The following is a 17753-nucleotide window of genomic DNA, read 5'->3' on the forward strand; positions in this document are numbered from 1 at the left end:
CAGCAAACTGTCAATAATCTGTGGTTGCATCATTAGCCTTTACGATACCATTCTTCAACAAATTCTCTCCAATGACCAAAATTACTTCTTTTTTTTAAATAAACAAACACCTTTGTTTCCATTCAGTGATAACCATATAACATTGTTTGCATCCACAAAAGAACACAATCAAAGCAGCTTAAAAGCAAATTTAGGAAGTAACAATCAATAGCTAATTGTCATTTTCACAACTTCAAGATGATTCATAGTTTGTTCCTACTAACTGGGACCATAGTTAAAATCAAATGGGCATGCTTCAGAGAAAATACAATCATAAAAAAGGTAATTAATACAATGGTGTCTTTTGGGACAAGAAATACAATCCTAAAAGTTATAAAAATGTCATTGCTGCTAGCACATACTACAGAAAAATAACACTTGAAACTGCTAATTGCATTTCAGGGGTTAAATACGTTACAACAGTAATTACTAATATCTAGATTCAATAGGGTAGAAGTTTAAATTCCATTTCTATCTGAGTGAGATATTTGGAATCAATAGCTGACTTTAACAACTTTCCAAAATGTAGTTATATTTAACTTTGACTTGCGGCTGGAACAGGGTCCATTTACATTTAAATACAGCTGGTATTCAATGTTAATGAGTAACTGTACTGACAAAGATGAAGTATTTATGTTTGTATGTAAAGTATTTCTTATTGCACACTTAAAGTGTTTATTCAGGAAAAATAAACAGGTTACACTTTCTATGATAAAACATTGTATTAATTTTTACTTCGAAAGTGACAATTACACTGATTTATGATAAATTTAGCATATGATTTTGTTTTGAATAATAAGACTTTACTTTTTTCAAAGCATTCAGTTTGTTCTTTCATATATATGACGACTTGATTTGCAAATCACCACTGTATACACAGTCTGTTCCATTTACATGTACTCCAGATAGGCATCTTTTTCCCAACTGAAATCTTCACCTGTCTTCTAAAAGTTTTTGGTTTAAAAATGGTATTCCTACTATTTGGGATCATAATCTTGTCTGCATTTAAGCCCACCATCAAGCTTCTCAACTTCATGAGAAGCGACATGAGACAACCAACACACATAAACAACTTGAAATATGGTTCATTATTCACATAACATGGAACTGCTCAAATGAAATTCAACAGGAAAATGACAACATCCTCAGAGTTAGCTCATTTTCCAGAGCTTTCAGGAGGGGACATCATTAATGGATCTTTATTCTTAATTTCTTCTGTATAATTATACAAAACTTGTGACATTTAACCAAAGCAGTTTCAAAGCTCTGACTATAGAACTCTCAGGGTTGGTGGTTTTTTACCCCAAAATCCTGGAAGGCAAGTTTAAACTAATTCAAATTCTAATAGTTAATATAGTTAAATATTCTGTTCCTGAACATTTTATGCATCTTGTTGTCCTTTCTCGCTAGGTAACCTTCCAGAGTAAACCAGAAAAGATGCACAACTCCTAAAGACATAAAATAAAGGAGTACACTGTGGCCAATGAGAGATTGTATTTAATACATAAACAGACTTTTTTTTTTTTTTTTTTTTTTTTTAAAGTATTAAACATGAAAGTTAATAGATATCAGCACTGGAAGGGTAGTTGGCTTCTTTAGTTTATCCCAAATATTATTCTTCTCTATATTAATATCCAAACTAATAGCTAGGCAGCCAAGTAGATAAAAAATACCACATATATCTTTGTACTAGAAAGAAAAAATCCTCAGTCTACATGGACTTAAAAATATTCAAAAAGCCATAATATTGTCACGAGACTATCTTCCTCATTCTTCTAATACATCATGTCTATTGTGATTAACAGTATTTCCACATTTCATCTTGTATGTAGCATTAGACTGCCTAAGTGTCTTTAATATTAGTCAGTGCATACTAAGCACTTAGCTTAAGAAATGTCAGTAAAGGACCCCGTTCCCAAAAGAAACTTAGGTAGATGGGAAGAAAAATTATTTGCTTACTGTATACTTAAGGGGGTGGTGGTGGGAATGGTAAATTGGTGGGCTTGTACAAAACATACTGTCATCATGTAGAATTTCCTGCAACACCAAACTCCCTTTTTACAAATTTGGTTCCATTTACACTAAAAGCTCTTTCCGCATTCCCCACCTCCATCCCAAAATTCTTCTACTTTTAAATATTAAATACATAGGGTTTTTTTATAAGTAAAACCCTGCAGAGTTTTCAGGGTAAAGAAATCAAAATACAATAAACCCAAAATGAAGTTACAAGGCATTAAAAGACAACTTTAAAAAGGACATTTATTATAGTTCTTCAGCTTAGCTCCTGCAGGGTTGAGTTTTTTTGTTTTGGCATGGTTTTTTGTTGTTTTGGTAAAAGACAGAATCAGACACTTCATATACTGGGCACAGCCATTTGCAACTACAGTAATCTAAAGCAATGCAGGAAGGGGACTGGGAGAAGGAGAAAAATTCCAACTGTGAAACCAAACAGTTAACAGCTTAGCATCTCAGGCTTACAAATAAACTTAGCTTGCAAGGCCAAAACACGCAGGAGTCCTCCGAGTTTCTCCTAAAATCAGTTCCTCCAGTGCCCAGTGTTTTATTACGTTTTTCCACTAGTCAAGATAAAAAACAGAACCTCTGCTTTCCTAAAGAATAACAGTAGATTTCAGTAAGAATTCTCATTTCCTTATACAAATAAAATTGCATGGCAAGTAGTTGCATGAGAGTATGTTCATCCACTCTTCTACTACCCACACACAGAAGACAAGAAAAAAGAAAAGGTAATCTGAGTTGAGGGTTAATTTTTGTTGTTTTAATAAAAAAACCTTGTACGTTTTTCTCTCAGGTAATGCTCCCATTACATAATTTGTGTTCTCTTATGATTAAAAAAAGGTCTGGGAATTATAATTAGTAAAAAACCTCTAATTACTTAAAAAAACAGTTTTTAACTTCAGGAATTTTCAGTTTGCTTTCTTTTCACATTGTTGAAGATTAGCTAGACTTTGCCAAGTTTAAATTACATAAGCTATGCAATTGGTTCAGCTAAACCACACTTTATGCATTTAGTGAACAATGCAAGAGAGGATTAAAAAAAGCAATCCTGACACCTCACAGTGCAAGGATACATAAAAATTATTAAATGTGAGGCAAAAGCCACTTACCTTCCAGTCTCATGAATTCCTAAAATGACACTAGATAATAGAACATATGGAGAGATGCTCTTTAGCAAGGGCTGAATCATCTTCGTGTAGATGCTGTGAATAGCCCCTGTATGCATACTGACATCATCAGTAAAGACTTGGAGGCAGAGGATACTATGGTAACCATGCAATGTGCTGAGAGAGAAGCCTTTAATTGCTTTAACAACTTCCTGAGGTTCGTGCTACTGGGCTTCCATTTGCTCAGAAGAAAATGAAGGTTGTCACAGAGGCAACGAATGTGACACTGCAGAAAAAAAAAATAAAAACAAAATCACTGAATCCTGAATCTATTAATTGTGATGTGACTTTTTAAATGACAAGTGTCATAGCCTGAATCCACTAATGAAATTTTCTGACATCTGCAAGATCTGCCAGGAGTCACAGGTCCAGAAGTAATACTGTCAGGTAGCAATTTTATAAGCATTTGTATTTTGTTTTCTCTATTTGCACACGTTGATACTATCACATTGAGATGTTCCCTTCTTCACGTCACAGCATAGTTTTAAATATAGAGGGTCTCTATAGGGTTCTACTGTACCCGAGGGTCAAAGACTGATCACAACAGAACCTGCAGTCCTAATACTAAGACTCAGGTATAATATAAACTGACATGCTGCACAATGAGGTATTTATCCTGGTATCACATCTGTCTCAACTTCAGTGACTATCTGCCAATACACCACTTATGAAGGACAAAGCCTAAGTAAATATTACCAGCGGTGACATGATATAGCCAACAGGTAACTGAATAAGAAGTTTTGGCTATGCTTTCCAGAAAACTGCAGTATTATCTCTGCATCTTGCATACAAATAGCTCAGCTGAGGTTTATTTGTTTTTTTCAAAACTAAAGAATAACCACAAGACGAATGACCCAATCTGAACTACACAAAACCAAAATGGAAGTGTAGCGGATGAAAGGCAAAAAGGACCAAAGAAACCTCCAAGTCACATTGGCTTTAGTTTTTAGTTCCAACAAGTTTGGGTTTTCAATTGCTAAGGGCATGCTGGGGAGGAAATTGCTGTCTGTAGGTCTGGCTTAACTATGATAGGGATATTGTGAAATCAGTTTCACTGCTTTAACACAAATATGATAAAAATTGGAGAACAATGATGCAGACACTCTAGTTCTGAATTCTCTAGGCACTCAAGTTCCCCTTACTGGTCATTTCCGCAGTTAATGTTCTGCCTGAGCAGCATGATCAATTAACAGTTCTTCTTTTAGAAGCATACTATTTCCCCAGAAAAGACAGAATCAATCGTTTTATCTATTGGGTTTGGCTCAAAGCTGTAAGTTACAATCTTCAAATTAATTTTATTTTTCCCTTGAAGATCAGATTATTGGGTAATCTTTGACAGTTTCTATTCCAGTCTAATCCTAACCTCACCCTCCCCACAACTGTTAGATATTTAAAAAAAAAAAAAAACAAACCCACACAAAACAAAACAAACCACAACTGTAATGCTACGGTGCTTTCATTAATTTCTAGAATACTTAGAAGTCTAAAAACTTCATTGGAAAACCCATTCCAAAGAAAAAAGTAGTTCATAGGATGATTCATTACACAAGTTCTTTTACATCATAGCTGAGACAGTCAGTTCATATTCCATATATGGGGGAAAAGAACACAGCATACCATGCTGAACTGTATGGCCAGCAATCTGACCTTGTTATGAACCACTGCTACTCAGTATTGAGTACAAGGAGCTGATTAAAACATGCATAGTTCTGTTTAGACTGCAGCCTACCAATACAAAAATTTCTAAGGTAATCAACATCACCTCCTAAGCAGAAGGCTGATGTCTGCTTCCTACCTACACACACAGATTCTAGACACACAGTTAGTTAGGATTTGCCCGATTTGGAGTGTCTAGAAGAGCTGCTGTAAACTGGTTGCTTAATGAAAGTCACTGTTTCAATTCCAACATCAATCAAACCCTTGCAAAGAAGCTGCATTTTCCAAAGTTAGGTTGAAAACTCCGATCATGAGATTAAGAATGCTGCTGGGCCAACCACTTCCACAGTTAGTCGTCATTCAACATGACAAATCTTGTCGACTAGATTTTGCAACATTTTTTAAAAAATAAATTAAAAAAAAGCAGCACACTTTGTGGCCCCTTTTTCAAATACAAGTGCAAAATGCCTCAGATACTTCACATATATAGACTGCTTTTCATAGCAAACTTTCTGCACACACACCTGGTTTCAAAACCATCGATCTAAGGTACAAAGAAGTGTATTGCTCTCCATCACAGTCTGTGTTGCTTTATGCATATAATGCTATGCACACTTTAGGGAAAAGAAAAGGTAAAGAACAGAAGTAGAAAACAGTTGGAGAATTGTCTTTATCATAAAGTTATATATACAACTCAAATAAGTTCTCTCCAGCTGCAGCAATGTAGAAGGCCATAACTAGGTGGGGTTTTTTGTTGATTCTTTGTTCAGACACATATTAGGTCCCTAAAGGACACTAACAGCACCCATCTATGTGGATGCGTAGGTAGAGACAGATAGCAGCTCAAAATAGTAGCTCAACAGAGAATTGTACCCACTCTGCTCCCTCCAACTTCACCTTTAGAGACTGACATAACAAGCTAGTTAGCTCTTGTTAGGAAGCCTAAAAGTCAAAATGGCCACAGCAATATTAACAGTGAAACTTCTTCTAAAGCCAAGCTGTGAAAGATGCAAGGGTGTTTACTGTCTCCAATAACATTTCTCAAGTGAATAATTAAAAAAATAAAAAAATAAAAACACCCAAACCTAAATAGATCAGCCTGAAGCCAAATATAAAAGCTTGTTCTAGAATTGAAGTACTATCTCTTGACTACAAAGTTGAAAATGTAGTTAAAAAGGATGAAAATTAAAACTTACACATTCTTAAATTACTAGATGACACATACATCTTTTAAAGAGGCATTTATCCAAAACACCTTTCTCACAATCTCCTTTCTGTTTTGGGAAGTGAAGGAACAGACAGTATCTGACATATCTAGTAAATTACATCCGTCCCCTCAGAGGATGTATAATAAATAAATCAAATAAATCCATCATCTCAGAGGTCTTGATTTAGTAGCTAAATCTCAGTTTTTTCAAAGTAGAATCTCATGTGAAAGTATTTCTCTGGGCAAATTTTACAATTTCCTCTTCCATCTCAAGCTAACTCACATAACCGCTTTAAAAACTACGGAAAATTAAAGACTAGCTTGTTCATTCCTTGGGCACTGACTTAATTTGGTATGGAAAGTCGATATTGTCAGCCAAGAGGGTTTGTATATACAATGTACCTTTTGGAATCCCCACAGAAACCCAAGCAATTTAGGTCAGATACAAGTATCAATATGAAAGGCGAGTGGTGAGGGGGGGGTGGGGGTAGAGGGGGGGAATATGCCAAATGACAGTTTTGCATGCTTCTTAAGAGCCTTTGTTTAAGCTGAATAAAACGTGGATTCCAAGCGGGGGGGGGGGGGGGGGGGGGGGGGGGGGGGGGGAAGAAAAAAAAAAAAGGCAGTCATATTATTTTTGGATGACTGGATACAGGCACAAGGTTAGGATATCAGCATAGGTTAAAATCGGATTGCAAATAATGATGCAAGCACAGCACTCAAATTCTTAAGGTCAAAAAGTCAAGTACTAAAAAACATTAAGGTTGGTATGTAGAAGAACAATCTTGACTTCATTTTTGCAGACACATGTAATGGTTTCCTCATATGCTTAAGCTTCTAAGACTATTAGACTAACACTCCATAATCTTCCAGGAATCTCATTTCTACAGCAATAGAAAGAATGAAAGAGAATAGCTCAAGCAATCACAACAGCATATTCTGAAGTCCTGTTCTTATTAAGAGGCATTCCAACCTACTTACTCCCATCTCTTCTGCAGATCTTCCCACACACACAATTTCTGCGAAAGAGATCAAGAATACACACACACAACATTTACCGCGGTTTTCCAGAGCATTTTCAGCAACTTTTACCTTCTCATCCATACTGAAATTTGGGCACAAGCCATTTAAATCAGTAACTGTTAAACAGGTAGGTACAGGACAAGCTACAAATACCAGCTTATATAGTGACGAACATTTACCATATAATAGAATATTGATGAAAACCATCAGAATGTTATTTGTCAAAGCAGGAAATGTTAAATTGGTATTACACAAAAAAAATATACTATTAGTATGGTGGAATGTAAGGGATTATGAATACCAAATTAAATTACAAAACATTTTGAATTAGGAAAGTACTGTGTTTTATTTCATATCTGTACATCTCCAGCTGAAGGTTTTCTCTAATTTTCTACAGTGATATGTTGCCAAAACAGAACTACAATTCATATCATCACCACCACCACTAGTGGTAAAAAGGAGGGAAGTACTCTCAAGCAGTAACTCCTTACTTTATAGCATCAATTCCTGAACTTGGTCATATCACGGAGCACAAACACAGAAATAATATACAGCTGTTACAGGCCAAGCAAAGTATTTTAATAATTTCATGCAGTTCTACTACCAAACCTATGCAAATCTGTCTCTTATTTAGCACCAGTCCCACTTCAAGCATATTATGAACTGGGTAGTCCTAGAAGGCTTTCACAGAAGCAGCATTAATAGCAGAATGCTAACACAACTTCCTTTTTTTCAGATGTTGTTTATTCCTGCACTTATCTTCATAACAAACATCTTTTCCAATGTCGTAATGCTGAGGGAACACACTTCTGGAATGACCAGACACCACCCATCTCTTCAAGGACACTCTCAAGGCAAGGAAGGGAAAGAAAAAAAAACAACAAAGCAGCAGCACAACTCTGTTTTCAACAGGTGATTCCGTCCATCTCCAGCTACACAAATCTTTTCCCCTTAAGTGTCTGGAACACATCCTTTTTTCTCAGTCTGTGCATTCCTTTAATTAGAGTTCTAGGCAAATTTACTTTATGTAATACACAGGGATTAACTACAAAAATGAAATCAGAAAGAGACAGGACTATACTACTACTTCTAAAATAGTTATGGTGTAACGTATTTACAGACAACATGTACTTAGGCACTGGTATTGATATGTGAACTTTTGAAATAATACAAGAAGAAAGATGCTCAGTAGATCTTTTCTACAGTTCAAGCATAGCTCTGAAGATCAAGGTCTACATATAACACTGCACCACAATACCTACATGCAATTAATGCTTGTAAACACGGATCCTTGAAACACACAAGCAGTTTTTTCTGTAGAAAACAAAACTTCTTGTAACTCTGATATATTTCTTTAAAAGGAACAGCAGTGTACACAATAGTACCTACTTATATTTGTAAGGGTGAAGCAGTTCACATCACCCTGTTTGAGACCAGAAAATGAAGCACTTGTCGAGACTGCTCTCTTTACTGTTCAAACTCTGTTTCATTCTACATTTCTGCATTTCAGACAAGAATTCTGAAGTAAATCTCAACTTTCCATCACCTAAAAATGTTAGTCTTGCTCTTCCAACTGTTCCTCACAGAGACACAGAAAAAGAAATACACATTAACCTCCTTCCACCCCCTTAGCTATATACATGCATGTTCAATTATCAGATACCTTCTGCAGCTCTGCCAATGGAATGACAACACAGCTTTTCATTCAATGCTTACAGCAAAATTTCCTGCTTTGCCCTAAAATAGGGTTATCCTTCAGTCATTGACTGCCACCGTTTCTTTACTGCTATGCTGGCATAAGAACAGACTGAAGTGCACCAAAGGTCAGCTAAATGCTTGAGAGAATCAAAATACTGATTCTTTTAAACTCCTCATTCCACTGTACTGTCCTGCAGTAAAACACTTCCACTTCAAGGACCACACTGAGTTTACACTGCTTCCAAATCTCAAAAAGGTCTCAGTGACATGTGCATACCTTGTTTTCCTGAGTCAGAAACTTATCTCTAGAAGAAGGACCTTTCCACAATCACCACACTTTAAGATGCCTCTAGCTTTTATATAGCAAAATGAGTTATGAAAAGACCTCAGCCTGCTTATAGCACAAGAGTAAATTATTTGCTGTAGATGCTCCCACTCTCAATCACTATTAGACAACTAAAAGAGCCACTGTGCCAAATTAAGTGGGTTACTTTTTCAGATAAGCAACCCCAAACTGAACAGAAAAATGAGAAAATCTAACATTGTGGCTACAATCTCCTCTCCTGTAACCACAAAAAGTCTAAGAGAGGGGCATGTAAGAAGGATTTGAATATCTGACTTCGTTTTCATGCTGAAGAGATTTACAGTTGCACAGCACTTTACAACTGGCAAATCTCCACACTGGATATTTTACAGATGGAGTGTGTTATTTCTGTGTCGTCCAGTAGCTCCTGTCTAGCTTTTACACAGAAATATAAAAGGTAAATTTTGATCAAGGAACCTTTAATATTTAATTAGGACAAGGGAATGCCTTGCAGAACATCTGGTAAACAAGCTGAGCAAGGCAAGCCACGTTCCCTGAATTAGCTCAGCTGAGGCAAGACTTCGCAGTGAAATGAACACCTTACGCTGCCAGTTGTTTTTCCATCTTGGCCCTACAGGTGAGCAAGTACAGATTATGAGGGAAGGTTTATTTGTATTTCAAGATGACTCAACGTGGCCAAATTTATTACAAAAAGACAGATATGCTTGATTTAGTCAATTATAATAAAGGATTTGTACCGTGGATAGTGAAATGAGTTACAGTGATGATCTTCACAAAAAAATCAAAAGAGCAATATCTAGAGCTGTAATGTTTTCTCTAGGAAGGTTTACATATAAACACGAAAAGTACAGATATAAAAAAGAAAACTACATCGGCATCAAGAATGCAAATTTATAATTCCTTGCCAGAGCACAAAACATAGGGAAAATTGCTTTTGATGAGGATTTGTCATTTAAGTGGAATTTGCTTTGGCAGTGTGCTGAAAACAAAAAGTAAACAGAATCAGTGAAAAGATTTTCCTTAAATTAAATTGGAAAGACAGAGCATGCTAAAAGAAGCAGCACTTTAACAGGCCTTCAAACAAAGCACCTTTTTTAATAGATTTATATGCAGATAAGCAAAGATCCCTCTAACATATTAGCTCTCCTTTAAACACAACAACAAAACCCCCACATAGTTATAATCCTAAACCCCTGTCTACTGGTAACATATGCAACTCTTGCCCTTAACACCAATTTAAATAAAAACAAAATACTCCCTGTAACAATCGGTTTGAGTTTCACCAACAAAGCTCTAACAAAACTCTAACAAAGCTCTAACAAAACTATAAACAACAGATATGACACTACCACCCCTAAAGATCATGAGCAATCACAGACTGCTTGGAAACAAAACAATGAGCTAACTAAACATAGAACATGAGCTGAGTAAATCATATTTTTGTTTTAGAGAAAAGTAGTACTGTCAGGTAGCACTATACAACAATAGCTGATGAACTCTTCCCCTAATACCCAAGCAGAGACAGAAATTCACAGAATATGCTCTTATTAGCTCCCAATGATGAAAAGGAGGAAGATGTGTGAGGCATTCCTTCAGGCAGCATGCACCACACCAAAACCCAAATATCTCACCCCCCGAGAGTTTCAGCATTTCTATTTGAGAGCTGACAACACAGCGCTTAATGGAGGCCCAAAACCATAGGGTACCTCTTATGCAGCTGCTGTGCTTGGTCTACAAAATGAACCTCAAGATATACTAGAGAGATGCATTAAAATTTTAGCAAAATAAGAGAAAGAAAGGACAGTTTGACACAGCTCACAAGAACTTACAAAAGACAGAATATGATAAAAATGAAAAATTCATGTCGAAGTATCATCACAGTATGGTCCTACTAGGTGTACCATTCTTCACATCTGTGGTGCAGCATGATTGCTTTGTATTTTACATAAATGTTGAAGTTTCATTATATTACTAATCAATAAATTATTTTTCTAAATGTGGATACATGACAGGCTTCACTTCTAAAAGAAAGTTGTGGCTTGCAAGTAAGTTAATGAGAGTCACAAAATTGGATATGCCAGGCCTAATCCGATCTAATATCATGCAATTAAGCTGAAACAATCAAATTTTCCCTAATCCTCCCTTGAAAGAAGGAAATAACAAGGGTATAGTTCATTGAAAGTTATTAAAATGTATATTTAAGATCTGCTACAGACACCTCAAAGATTAACAGCAAGGAAAAATAAAACAAAACAACACCTGACAGCTCATGCATAGCAAGGGAAATGACCTTAAGAAGATTCAGTTATGCAAGATAGTAGAATTGCTTTTAAGATGAGAACTGGTTTGCTCCTTTACAAAGTCTGTGCTACCATCCCTTTTTGGGAAGCTATGTTAAATCAAAGACAAAAATCCTGACTGTAATAATATTTGTTCTAATTGGGCTCAGAGGACATTCTTTGAGGACACACAAACAAAGCTTGTGTTTGAAATTGAAGAGCAGGCAAGGAGCAACTCATTTGTGTAAAAATGCAGCTGACGAACTACAAGGGTTGAAGTAACTGCCCATTCACCTGCCTAGTGAATGTGCTTTGGCCTAAATATCACCTTTTCATTAAAAGCATATTCCTTGCTTGTGGATCAACACCAGACTGACACACAAAAAAACTGCTCCAAGGCAGACAACTGACTGCAGCTGTACTCTCTCACGTACTAGACAAAAGCTAACCCAGAGCAGGAGCTAATACTGCTAACAGCAGCAACAACTACCATTGAAATAAATAAAACCCATTGAATTACTGTGTAAAATGCTTTATGTCCACATAGAGGCAAATACTGAACCTTAATTGAACCAATCTCTTGGTCTCTTTTTATGTTAGAAAATGAGAGGGAATGTCATACTAAATATCTCCCCATTATCACATTCCAGGCAAGGACACCAGGGGGCAAGTCTAGAGCAAGGAAGACATACCCTTGATCACAGAGGAAGTCAGGGAATACTTAAGCCAATGGCATATATAAGTCCATAGGCCCTGATGGGATGCACCTGTAAGTGCTGAAGAAGCAGGCTGATGTCACTGCAAGCCCACTCTTTATAATCTTTGATCAATCAAGGCGACTGGGAGAGGCACTCAAGCACTGAAGAAATCACCTCTGAGGGTGACCAGGCACTGGCACAGGTTGCCCAGTGAGGCTGTGGAGCCTCCATCCTTGGAGATTTTCAAAAGCCATCTGGATGTGTTCCTGGTCACGTCCTCTAGGTGGTTTGCTTGAGTAGTGTGGCTGGACAAGATGGCCTCCAGAGCTCCCTGCCAACCTTGATTATTCTGTGATTCTGTAAAGAAAACTAATAGTTATTTTACCCTTCACCAGGCATTTTCAACTGCAGGAGATGTACTTGCAAACACAATCAGGAAACACTGAACCATTTAACTAGTTCTATGTAACTCATTCTATAGGACTATGCAAACCAACAGGCACTACAAGTGTCCCCAAAATGGATTATCCATGTTATTTTTAATCAAGTTTTGATTTTGTCATTGACAGTCTTACTGGGTTTACATGCCCAGGTGCTGGCAGCAGGGAGCTGCAGGGAGGTCTCTGTGAGGAGAGACCGGGGCTGCCCCGTGCCAGACACGGCCAGCTCCAGCTGGCTTCAATGGACCCACCATAGGGCATGGCTGAGCCCAGCAGCCAAGATGGTGCTGCCTCTGGGAAAGTGTATTTAAGAAAGACAAAACGGCTGCACAGCAGAGTGTGCAAGAGAGGAGTGAGGAAAAAGTGTGAGGAACAGCCCTGTGGACACCAAGGCCAGTGAAGTAAAGGAGGAGGTGCTCCAGGCACTGGTGCAGATTCCCCTGCAGCCCCTAGAGAGCCCCACATCGGAGAAGGTATCCATCCACCTTGCAGCCTGTGCAGGACCCCATGCCAGTGCAGGTGGACATGCCCTGAAGGAAGCAGCAGCCTATGGAGAACCCATGCTACCCCATTTTTAATTGGCAATAAATTAATTTAATCTTCCTCAAGTCAAGTCTGTCTGCCCATGATGGTAATTGGCAAGTGATCTCCCAGCCTTTGTTTTGACACATGAGCTGTTCCATCTTACTTTCTCCCCCATCCTGTTGAGTAGGGAGAAGGAGAGAGCAGCTGGGTGGGGGTCTGGCAGCTGGCCAAGGTCAACCCACATCATACTGCATTAAGAATTTAAAAGAAACAGGCCATACTCACAGTAAATGACTCACAGAACTCTTCAGACTTTGATTTCGCTGAAGTAGTAACACAGCTGTGAAACAAAGCAAGTCACTTTCAGATGCGACTATGCCAATCTAGCCCCAAGTGAAATTTCAACTTGCAGTGCAGAGCAAGGTCAGCAAGTGGTAATTTCTGCTTTTGACAACTACTATCCATTCATTTAAAAAAAACAAACAAATAAAACAACACCCTCCAACTTCAAATAAAACTAGTAACCAGATACTGTAATGCCTTACAAAAATCTTACCTCAAAGATCTCAAGGACACAGTCTATGAGTCAATTCATTACTAATAACTGAATATATGCTATTATAATTGAAAAGATATTATATATTCAATTTATATATACACATATATACTAACTCAAAAAATATTCCTAAACAAACTACTGTGGTTGTATGTAGGTCAAGCTGTCTCGACAGGGATGAAAAAGATGAAATACGACACAGATGGAGATCTTCATGATTTGAACATCATCCAAGGAAAAGCTTTAGTGTTTACCAAAACACACAATAACTATAGGAAGACAGAGCCCTGTTGTGAACATAGAGCTTCTTAGCGCTGTTACTAGAAAACTTATTCCATTCTTTGGAAATATTTGCCCCTGAAAGCATCTAATAAAAACACAAATTCAAAAGCTTAGGTCAGCCTAAATAAAGTTTTCAGCAGTAGCCTTCTAAATTTCAATAAAGCAGTAACTCTGTATTGATTTCCACAACTCAGTTGCTCAAGGAAAAAAAGTACCCAGTATTAAATGAAACTACTGCATGACAGAAGTAAATCAAGTTCAAAAGAGGGCACAAAACTAATGAACTATAAACAGAATGGAAATGTGAAACAACAAAAAACTACAGAAAACCAGCCCAATTTAGAAAAGCCAATTACAGTTTTCCAAACCAACTGGTTTGAAAGAATATTTTGAGGACATAATTATGAAGCTGAGAGTTATTTTAAAAGCCTCCAAAAATGAAAGGGGAAAAAACAAAGGGGGGGGTGGGGGGGGTGGGGGGGAGAAAAATGTCTCAGAAATGTGGCAAACACATGAGATTATCCTCCAGTAATACTATTTGTTGATAAGCAATTGTTCGGAATGGGACTGGTGGAAAAACTGAAACACATCAACAAGACTACAAGTACAAATTGTAACAGCTCAACAGCTCTAACATTCTCATACTTGTGGGCAGTATTGTCAAAATACCACTCCTCTCCCACCAGACATAAAATAAAAGGTTTTGACAAGAAAAGGTCACATTACAGATCCAGTTACCTGAATTAAAAGCAGGAAAATTATCTTTCCCTTATTTCCCCCCTCCCCCAACTTCCTTGCCATTGTAACAGAGGAGAAACGCCCAAATTTCAAATCAGAGACTGCCTGACCAGCGCAAGGGAGAAAGAAATTAATGGGAACAACTTTGAGGAAAATATGGTCTACATTGAAAGTCAATTGGTTGAAGAAGTGAAAAACCAAGACCGCCTAAACAGAGAGACTGAACAAGATAGAGAATAAGTCAGTCTGGGTAAGAGCCAACAGGGAGGATGGGGATCTAGAGCCATGGGGACAGGCAGTAACGGGCAGGAATGGCAGGCAGCTCTGCCCACAGCCAGAAGGCTCCATTAACTTGTGTCCAGAAAATCTGGGCAGCATCAAGAACTTCAACAACAAAGGTGGCTTTAATCCATGCCTACCCCTTTTTCTGGCACACATATATTTGTCCATTAAGATTACCAACAAACCTTAGTAACTATAGATGGTATCTTATAGCTGAAACTGCCAACAGCCCAAGAAACACGAACCTTGAGAAACTTTCATGTTCTATTTCACAGTGAATACAAACTCTTCAAAAAGCACTTAAGTATAACAAGATACTGATTTATAGCCTATTTTCCAAATGTATTTAGTACAAACATGTCCACTAAATGGATAGTCAGAACAAAATCTGAATAAAAGAGGTCAAATAGAGTAACTAAATAATGAGAACACTATTTATAGCAGCAAAAACCTGCAAATTGCCCAAAGATGACAGGAAACTGCACTTATGCAAATAAAGAGAGTTGGGTTTGAGATTAATTAAATCATTAATCCTTTTTGTTTGCAAGTTGTTTTCAGAAAACACTTCAGCTTGACATTAGGAAAGTAATGTATGTGCAATATTTTATACATGCCATCCTCAACACTTTGACGTTGCTTCTGTATTCATAAGAAAAATACTTAGTTTGCAGTTTCTGAAGCTTTTTTTTTTTTTTCAGTAAATCTTATTTCCAATGTGAACTCCTTTTAAAACCTTTTTGATACCACCTTATTCTTTTACTCCTTAAGGTCATACAGGATCCTGAAAAAAGCAAAGGTGTTAGGCTATGAAGCGCTAGGAGGAAGGTCTCCTGAAACTAATAAAACCAATGGAATATGCTTGACCAAAGCCAGCTGCTTTTCATTCACATTGTTAGGCTCTAACACTAGATACTATAGAACACTGCTAACCTCACCTAGAGGTACTTTCCTCATACAAAAACAATACTTCCAGCTCTGTTGGGAGTGTGATGTGGCAACTGTAAAAGACCCAGTGCAGATTTTCTAAGGTGTCTAAGCACTAATGGTGACTTGAGAGTACTTGCTTAATATTGGTACATTACGCTGAAGCTTTATTTCACTTTATCTTTGAGGTATAGCATCAGTGTCACAGCTCTTACACTAGTAATCTATTTTTCCAATTTTAATTTTACATAATTCAAGTGTCAGAGATGGCAATAAAGGAAACACTTGTAATGAAAATTGACTTCCCTGAAGGGACAGAGTTATACTAGGTCTGTTAGATCCGTTTCCTACCTAGTCACAGTTTCCAGATCTAGAGCAAGGTCATTTCAAAAATAAATTAAACTGGGCAGGGGGTGAGGGAGGGGGGGATGACAACAACAACAAAACTAGCTAGCAATGGCAACTATCCTGAAATAAGAAAAAAGTAGCAAACAACAACAAAAAAAATCATATTCTACACAAATATTTAGTTTAACTACTGTATTATAAAATACATTTTAAACAGAACTTACAAACTGAGTGACACAGTTCTCATAGGACATGCTTCTTTTACAGCCCTGATAATCATTTAAATCCCATGTTAGCTTAAAAAAGTTCACACAATCTTGATGACATCCCTGCTCAAAATATGCCACCAAACCTCCCAACTACAGTGCACTCTTAATTCTACAGTTATGGGCTCATCTCTAAGTGTTGCACAGCTAACAAGTTTTGTATCAACAGCAGTGCAAAGAAATCCTCTTTTGAAGTATGAGGATATTTTCAGTAAAGCCAAAGATTAGTTACATAGGAATATTTATTTATATTTAGACTCTTACGGAAAAGTGAAGTTAATGTTTTAGGCATCTTCCTGAAGCTCAAGGCTGCAAAACTCAATATGGTAAGAATAAAACATTCACATAATGAATCCACTGAGAATACCAGCAAGTTTTCTACTCTTTATTATCTAGAAACTGGGAGAACTTATGCTAGAAGCTAATTATTTTCTCCCAAGCAGGAAGAACAGGATAAAGACAAACCTCAGTAAAAGCCACAGTATAGCCTTGGGAAGACCAAAGAACCAAGCATTTCCACAGATCAAACAACCTCTCCCATGATCAAGCAGTGGTCTGAGATGAAGTACAGACATCTGAGGAAAGCTACATCACTTCAAAGCAAATTTTCCAAAACAGATTGCTTCTGATCAATCAAAATCATGCTTGCAATTAATTTCTGAACTAGCAACTACTGCAAGAAATAGTCACAAGTAATCAAATGAGCAGACAACTCCTTGCCACATTAGCCAACTATGGAATACCTTTACCAGCAGGCAAAAGGATGGTAAAGAAACAACACAGTATTAAAAAGAATCATTACCACAATGCACAAACAAGGTTATCACAATGGTAGAAGTATATTCAACAAGCTGATCTGAATTTTGCAAGTGGCCAATAACCATTCCCAATTCCTTAACATGTTGCTAGCTCTGATGCCTATTTAAAAACAAACAAAGAAAAACAAAGAGAAAAAGACTAAGTATGCAATTTTGCTTCCAGCCAACTAAGGCAAGCAGAACAACTGAATTGATCACCAATTTGCTATACATGCTCAGAATTTCCACTGATATGTATGATGAGTGCAACAACAGTACATGAATTGATATAATAATATAGGTAATGTAGTATTGCATTATCTGTCTGTACTACCCTCACACAACCTTAGGAATAAAAAGCCAAGTATCACATGACACTGAGACTACTGCTAGAAGACCAACTTCCAAATCCAAGATATCTTTTGAAGACCACATAAAAAGAGTAATGGGTCTTTAAATGCAGTTCTGATTTTTTTTTTTTTCTTTGA

General features: G+C 37.1%; 1 protein-coding gene across 5 annotated transcripts in view; it reads right to left on the bottom strand.

The window, feature by feature from the left end:
* The window catches only part of PAM (peptidylglycine alpha-amidating monooxygenase), a 151205-nt gene that overhangs the window by 120084 nt on the left and 13368 nt on the right, over positions 1-17753 (bottom strand). For 4 of the 5 annotated variants that reach the window (XM_049796314.1, XM_049796317.1, XM_049796316.1 and 1 more), the window contains exon 2: positions 3165-3447. The exons of the other annotated variant lie outside the window; for it this stretch is intronic. The gene's annotated coding sequence lies outside the window, so the exon portion shown is untranslated. The remainder of the gene's footprint in view (positions 1-3164; positions 3448-17753) is intronic. 5 annotated transcript variants of the gene reach the window in all.

The sequence above is a fragment of the Accipiter gentilis genome, chromosome Z, assembly GCF_929443795.1.
Source record: "Accipiter gentilis chromosome Z, bAccGen1.1, whole genome shotgun sequence".
In the NCBI taxonomy this organism is placed as follows: domain Eukaryota; kingdom Metazoa; phylum Chordata; class Aves; order Accipitriformes; family Accipitridae; genus Astur; species Astur gentilis.